An 8,245-nucleotide genomic window follows, 5' to 3' on the forward strand; every position below is an offset into this window, starting at 1 on the left:
TGCACGCTCCGTATTTCTCCACTCGCCCATTCTCCAGTTTGTCGAGTTCGTTCGTATCAGGCGCTAAATCTCTGCCGGCTTTCCTGAGGTATTCCGGGATCCCTGTGCTTCACAGCTCTTGAGAATCTCGTTCACTACGAACCCAGACACGACTTCTCCGAAGAAAGGTAGCATTTTGGTCCTCCAGCGCCATGACCGCTACTCGATGGCGGACCGTGGTGTTATTGTCGTCTGAACTTGAATGGGCGGGGGTGCAAATAATTTTATTTTCCATTTACAGTTTAAATTGGACATGACTTGAAATAGATTTTATTGTCTTAAGTATTATAGGTAATTCAATGTTGTTTTAAGACAGCAAATGTTTTCTTTGAACAAAGAAACACGCACTACCGATGTTAATAGAGGGAGCCATCCCCCCTGCCATGCCTGTACTTATTCCTCTATCTTGGCAGATGGATGATTCCTGGATATCTCATTCTGATTGGCCAGCGTCCTGTTTGTCTGTCCTCCTGATTGGTTTAAACTTTCAAAAGTTTTATCACATATGTGATAATCAAAAATTTAATGCAGGGCTGTTACGGCGTCATAACCAGCATGAAATGGGGCCTTCTGATTGGCCCACGTCCCCTGGCTATATGATAATATCGGTTATTCGCATGTAATAGTTGCCATCCTTCCGTCTTAATTATTCTCCGTTCTACTATATGTAAGAACATAACTGATTAGTGAACATAAGGAAGTTGAATAAAAGTACAAATCCCGTTCCATTGTCTCTTGTGTGATAGGTGCACAATATTATACTGGCCGTACAAAGGCTAGGTCACAGGTCAGTTTTATTTTCTTGACATAATAGGTCACAATAATTTTGTATACTAGTATATATTTGAAAGAATGGCCCAGGACGAGCAGAAAGGATTTCTTTCTAATGCATGTCCGGTAAACCACATGACGTAACTCACCAGTGTGTTACGGCATGTTAAGCGTTAATGGAGTCCTATGGGACATACCGTATGCACCCCCATACGGACTTTTAGATCATTTTGTTTTCGTACAAAGGCTAACAAAAGTAGCTAACAATATACAGTCTTAGTCTGAAAATTGCAACAAAAAACAACAGTAATTTTTAAGTAATGGATGGCAGAAGTGAAAATGAAGTACTGTGGGCACATACTCTGCACACCATACCAAATTTCAGGACATTTGATTTTGAAATATATATTTGCTGTCAAAAATGGCCAAGTATCACCAAATACCTCATTTTAAAAGTGTTGCATGCAAACACTGTTGATTGGGTCCAATGGGCATGTGTCTAATGCGCCTCTGTAACCAAATTTCAGGTCATTGGGTTGTAATACTGAGGCACAGGGGCAAAAAAAATATTTTTGGTCTACAAATGACCAAAAATACTAAATAACGTCTTTTTAAGGCCTTTATATAAAAAAAAGGGAAAAAGAACGTCTATTTACTATCTCTAACCCAATGCCAAATTTCAGGTCATTTTGCCCCAAACTAAAATGTTGAATCCATTAGATTTGACAGGAGTAGGAAAAGACGAAACACGACAAAAATAATATCCATGTTTGGATTGAAATATAAAAATCCAGAAAGACTGTCGGATAATAGTTTATGGGCCTGAGGACATATTGCTACCATCTAAGTTGTCAAATTCATGTATAAATATTGGGTACCTCTGAAATAGTGTGGGCGGAACGTACCAATAATGGGTAAGCAGGCATTAGATGACCTTTCACCCCATAGTGCCAGTCACCTTTCACCCCTTGCTGCCCCAGACAGACGCTTGCAGGAGGATTGTGCGGAGCACTGGAAGCAGGTAAGAACGAGATTTACGTACAAAAGAACTGCATTATTATGAACTGAAGTGGGTAGAGGTCATTTCTATGGTATGTGGGGCAAAACTATGAAAACCTCTCCCTCCTTTTTCAGCACTGGAACCCAGTGCTGAAGATGGCGTCAGCACTGGATTTCCAGTGCTGAATGTTCGTCAGCACTGGATATCCAGTGCTGACGCGCTCTCAGCACTCGAAACCCAGGGTTCAGCACATGGACACCGAGTGCTGACAAACATGCAGAACTGGATATATAGTGCTGACGAACATTCAGCACTGGAAACCGAGTGCTGAGAGATCGGGAGACTCTGAGATATACAGTAATTTGGAATTACGATACGTCCTTTGCCCTACTACTAAAACTTAAGACATTGCTGGATTATAAACGTCACCTATGGCAGACCTCATCCTGTTGGAAGTTCAGCGGCGCCTCTTCAACGACAACAACAACGAGGAGGCAGGCTGAAGTCTGCCTCACAGCACCCCGGCCCTTTTCAGGGCCACCCAAATCTTTCCCAAAAGGGCTATATCTATCACAATCACACAATAAAGTTGCTTATTGTTATAATGACAGCTATCCCTTAAACACCTCTTACACATATACATATATCTACCTTTCAATTACACATGTACAACGAATAAAATACACAACTTTACACGAAGTTTTCTTTGCACGAAGTAACTTTAGTCAAATTTGCCCTTTTACTAGTACCGCTATCAGTACTTTATAAAAAAATGTGCAATAAAGGTCTTCATTCATTCATTCATTCATTTTATAAATGATATATATCCCTTATACAGTATACATATATTCAATTAAATAACGAATGGATAGCACAACTACAATTTTCTTTGCACGAAATAACTTATCTTTCCTTCGAATTTACGTCTTGTACCCCTCTCAGCACTGGGAGATTCCAGTGCTGGAAGGACGTCAGCACTGGTTCGCACATCGTTCCAGTCCTTTAAAGACGTCAGCACTCGTTTTCCAGTGCTGAAGATTTCACAGCACTGGTTTTCTAGTGCTGAAGTGTCCTCGAGCACTGGTAGTGCGGAAGGCGAGGTTTTTGTATATCAGCACTCGGTTCCAGTGCTGACGGCGATTTCAGCACTGGGTAACCAGTGCTGAATGACCTTTGACCTGACCCGGCCCCGACATCCCCGTATTTCAGCACTGGTAACCGAGTGCTGGCGGCAGTTCAGCACTGGAAAACGAGTGCTGACAGAAGTTCAGCACTGGAAAACGAGTGCTGAAAGAAATTCAGCACTGGAAAACCAGTGCTGAGGGAGTTTCAGCACTCGAACAAGGCCGATCAGCACTGGAAAACGAGTGCTGAAAGAATTTCAGCACTTGAAAACCAGTGCTGAGGCCGTTCAGACAATTGATTCAGCACTGGAACACCAGTGCGGAAGGCGAGGTTTTCGTAGACTTGCGTATGTGGGCTACATTAGACGGAAATGTAAGACTTTCCGGGGCGACGAAAATGTGGAAGGGGAGGGGGGCATCTTTACCTTCACGGAAACAAAGGAAAACATTGTTTTTGATCCGTTTCTTTTAAATCGTCTCCAAAGCACAAATAATGAAGTGAGCAGACAGCTGTCACCATGGTTACTGGAGTTGTAGCAGACAACCTGTGGTGTTCGGCCACATGTATCAAGTATTTATAACTTAAAGGACAGAGCTTGTTGTTGTTGTTGTTGTTGTTGTTGTTGTTGTTGTCCTTGTTTAACGTCTATTTCACCGCTAGACATGGTCTCTTGGTGCTTTTTCTGCTAGGTGCTCTTTTGGTTTGTTGACCTCGCTGGTGCTTGTACTCTGGTACTTTGCATATGCGTGTTTGGGGTGTTTATTCTTGCTCGGCAAACCTTCTCGTGTCTTCAATGTATTTGGCGAACGCCAAAATTACATCCTCTTGTTTGCTTCGTTCGTCAGGTCGCTTCGCATTCCTGCTAGGGATACAACATCTATTGTTCTTTCCTGTTGAGGGATTCCGTGGTCTTCATATATGCTATCAATTTCCTTCACTAGGCGTTGTCTGGTACTCTCGTATTTTGGGCATTCATACATGTAATGGTTTATGCTTTCCCTTGTACTGCATGTGCTACAGTCTGATGTTGTCATGGGGTCAATCCAGTTTCTGTAGGCGTTAAGTTCCGTGTGACCGCTCACGAGCTGGTTTATGGAGATCTGAGTCGTTCTTAACCCCCATGTGCTGCATTTTTTCTTCAGACTCGTGCTGGCTTTCTGCATATGGCTGTTAGTTGTTTGGTTTTCTCTTCTTCTCTGCCATCTTTCTGCTGCTTGTTCTTCTATGTGTTTCATTACTTGTTGTTTAGTCCATGCCGTGTTGATCTCTGTGTGTTTAGCCTCCTCTGCAGCTAGCTTAGCTTGCCTATCTGCCCTCTACCCCCATGTGTCCTGGGCACCATTCAATTTGTATGTTGTGTCCTTTCTGCTGGATTTGCTTGAAGGGCTAGATTATGAAATTCATATGTGTTTTTGTAAGATTATACAGGTCTTGTCTTAGGCGGCCAGTCTACCCGCTAAAAGCTACAGATAGATCTACCCAACATGCCGCTGGGGTTACTTGGTCATTGGGAGAGTCTACTGTAAAACTTGTGGCGCTTTTATGAGGGTTGATTTGCTGTAAGCTGTAGCCAATCACAAAATGCTCGGGGCTAAAATAACACAGCTGTAAATTTTGTGACGATAAAAAAATACTCCCTTCTTGGAAATTAAGTACTTATTGTATCATCTTTATCACCTCCTGTCGCTATATAGTGAACGTGAGTAGTATATTGAAAAAATAATTATTATATTTGTTAATTGCAAAAAGACAACAAACAGAAAAAGAAAACAACACCTAATGGTAAATAGCTTCTTAGACGACACCATGTAACGGTAAATGTTATGTGTTTGCTTTCAATTATCTACTTTCAATTCGTCTATTCAAGGAGGTAAATTTTAACCTCCTTGGTCTATTTCATTCTATTCCATTAGATTTGACATGGCAGAGGCAGGTGCTGGGTCTCAGAACGTCTGTGATGGGTCTCCTACCGAAGGTTCATGCGACCGGGATACAAGTAAAACCAAGGACCAGCCAACAGCGAGCAAAGCCAGCTCGGTTAGTCAAACGAAAGCAAACACCCGTGAGAAATCCTACATGTGTGGAGAGTGTGGGTACAGGACATCTTGGAAGTCTAGTTTATCCCGACATATGTTAACTCATACAGACGTAAAACCCTACAAGTGTCACAAGTGTGACTATTCTACAGCAAAGAAATGTCAGTTGGATTATCATTTAGCCAAACACACTGGTAACAAACCCTACATGTGCGGGGAGTGTGGCTATAGGACAGCTCAGAAGTCTAATTTATCCCAACATATGAGAACTCATATCGGTAAAAAACCTTACAAGTGTGACCAGTGTGACTATTCTACAGCAAGAAAATGTTATTTGGACCAACATCTAGCCAAACACACAGGTGAGAAGCCCTACATGTGTGGGGAATGTGGGTACAGGACAGTTCGAAAATCTAACCTATACATACACATGAGAACTCATACAGGTTACAAGCCCTACAAGTGTGACCAGTGTGACTATTCTGCAGCACTGAAATGCACTTTGGACCAACATCTAGCCAAACATACTGGTGACAAACACTACATGAGTAGTATATAGTCAGCACGCTGACTATCATTATTCAGGAGCAGGAAGGAGCAGGTCAAAGGTCACACGCTGACTATCATTATTCAGGCGGTGCAGGTCAAAGGTCAGATATTATTTATTCAGGCGCAGGTCAGAGGTCAGATATAATTTATTCAGGCGCAGGTCAGGGGTCAGATATCATTTATTCAAGCGCTGGTCATGGGGTCAGAGGTCACATATCATTAATTCAGGTGGAGCAGGTCAGGGGTCAGATATCAAATATTCAGGTGGAGAAAGGTAACTATGACAACCGCCACGCCCCCAAATGAACCTCCCCCTCCCCATTTGTGAAAGCCATGTCCTTATTTGGCCTGGTTCTAATTCTCTATCGTATAAGATAAAGATGACAATGCTCCGGAGTAAGTGAGTAAGTATATTTGTTGTAAGTATGTATATTTGTCCTGTACGTACGAACATATACCATCTATATGTACATGCAGTGAAACATTGCTTGGGAGTAACTATACGTGTTGCTCCGGAGTAAAATAAACTGCTCCGGAGTATGCTCCGGAGTAAGTGAGTAAGTATATTTGTTGTAATAAGTTAGTATATTTGGCATGTACGTACGAACATATGCCATCTATATGTACATGCAATGAACCATTGCTTTGGAGTAGCTATACGTGTTGCTCCGGAGTACAAAAAACACTGCTCCGGAGTAAAATAAACTGCTCCGGAGTAAAATAAAACTGCTCCGGAGTAAAATAAAACTGCTCCGGAGCATTCCGGAGTAAGTGAGTAAGTATATCTGTTGTAAGTAAGTATATTTGTCATGTACATACGAACATATCCCATCTATATGTACATTCAGTGAAACATTACTTTGGAGTATCTATACGTGTTGCTCCGGAGTAAAAACACTGCTCCGGAGTAAAAATACTGCTCTGGAGTATGCTCCGGAGTAAATGAGTAAGTATATTTGTTGTAATAAGTTAGTATATTTGTCATGTACGTACGAACATATACCATCTATATGTACATGCAGTAGATCATTGCTTTGGAGTAGCTATACGTGTTGCTCCGGAGTACAAAAAACACTGCTCCGGAGTAAAATAAACCGCTCCGGAGTAAAAACACTGCTCCGGAGTAAAAATACTGCTCCGGAGTATGCTCCGGAGGAAATGAGTAAGTATATTTGTTGTAATAAGTTAGTATATTTATCATGTACGTACGAACATATACCATCTACATGTACATGCAGTGAAACATTACTTTGGAGTAGCTATACGTGTTGCTCCGGAGTAAAATAAAGTGCTCCGGAGTAAAATAAACTGCTCCGGAGTATGCTCCGGAGTAAATGAGTAAGTATATTTCTTATAGGTAAGCAGGTTTGTCATGTTCGTACGGCCATCTATATGTACATGCAGTGAATCATTGCTTTCGAGTAGCTATACGTGTTGCTCCGGAGTAAAATAAACTGCTCCGGAGTAAAATAAACTGCTCCGGAGTATGCTCCGGAGTAAATGAGTAAGTATATTTCTTATAGGTAAGCAGGTTTGTCATGTTCGTACGGCCATCTATATGTACATGCAGTGAATCATTGCTTTCGAGTAGCTATACGTGTTGCTCCGGAGTAAAATAAACTGCTCCGGAGTATGCTCCGGAGTAAATGAGTAAATATATTTGTTATAGGTAAGCATATTTTGTCATGTACGTACGGACATATGCCATCTATATGTACATGCAGGAAATCATTGCTTTGTAGTAACCTTGTACGTGTCTGTTATGTAGGCATATATCAACACAACACAAAATACACTTGTGTACGGTGATCCTGTTTATTTCTTAACACTTTACTATCACTTGACGGCGATCAAAATTGTATTACGGAATTCATAACCAACGCACATGTCGTCCTATGTGTCAAACATGGTATCACATTAGGAAAGAAAAATTGTACTGCAAGCAATATGGCGACCTCACATTACTTCAGGACGAGGTAACCATATTTTTTCATCAATGTCTGTTCTGGGACCCAGTTCTTGCTGTGTACAATCTCATTACTGTAACGAGGCAACGCAGCGAACTCTATCAGATAAAACTTTTTGCCAGCGCGCTTCGTCTGTTTGATGACACGTTGTGGAACATCGCCTGGCTGGTGAGGTAGTGCGATGGACCAGTCTCGATAGAGTGTCCACTCCTCCTCGTCACCGCTGTGGTAGCCGCTGTCGTAGCCGGTACATTCACTTTCATCAGATGATACCGTCCCGGAGGACACATCTGTCCCTGTATCACTCTCGGAACCACTTTGGTCGCTGTCGGTTTCTGATGTGGAGTCTCCCTGCTCGGAGCCCATCACAGATTCGGCGTCTGAGACGCTTTCTTCATCTTGTGACGCCGTCGAATCCCCATCTTCGGAACCAACCGTGTCCGTATCGTGTTCAGATGACACGTCGGAGTCGTCGAAAACATCGCGCTCTCGGTAAGAGCCCGTCTCGGCATCAACGACGACTTCTCCCGAGGCAACACCTGACTTGTCTCGGTGTTTTCTTTCCAGATGACGCTCGAGGTTGAACGCACGATCAAATTCCCGATCACAAATTTCGCAGACATGAGGCATACTTTTTGTTCGGTGGATAGAAGGGAAATGATAAGGTATCAATGTGCACACATATATTTGTCGCACATGAAAGTTTTTAAGGGATCGTACGTTTATCTCGTATACACCCTGGATGCATCTACGTTTCA

The sequence above is a fragment of the Branchiostoma floridae genome, chromosome 17, assembly GCF_000003815.2.
Source record: "Branchiostoma floridae strain S238N-H82 chromosome 17, Bfl_VNyyK, whole genome shotgun sequence".
Classification (NCBI taxonomy): Eukaryota; Metazoa; Chordata; class Leptocardii; order Amphioxiformes; family Branchiostomatidae; genus Branchiostoma; species Branchiostoma floridae.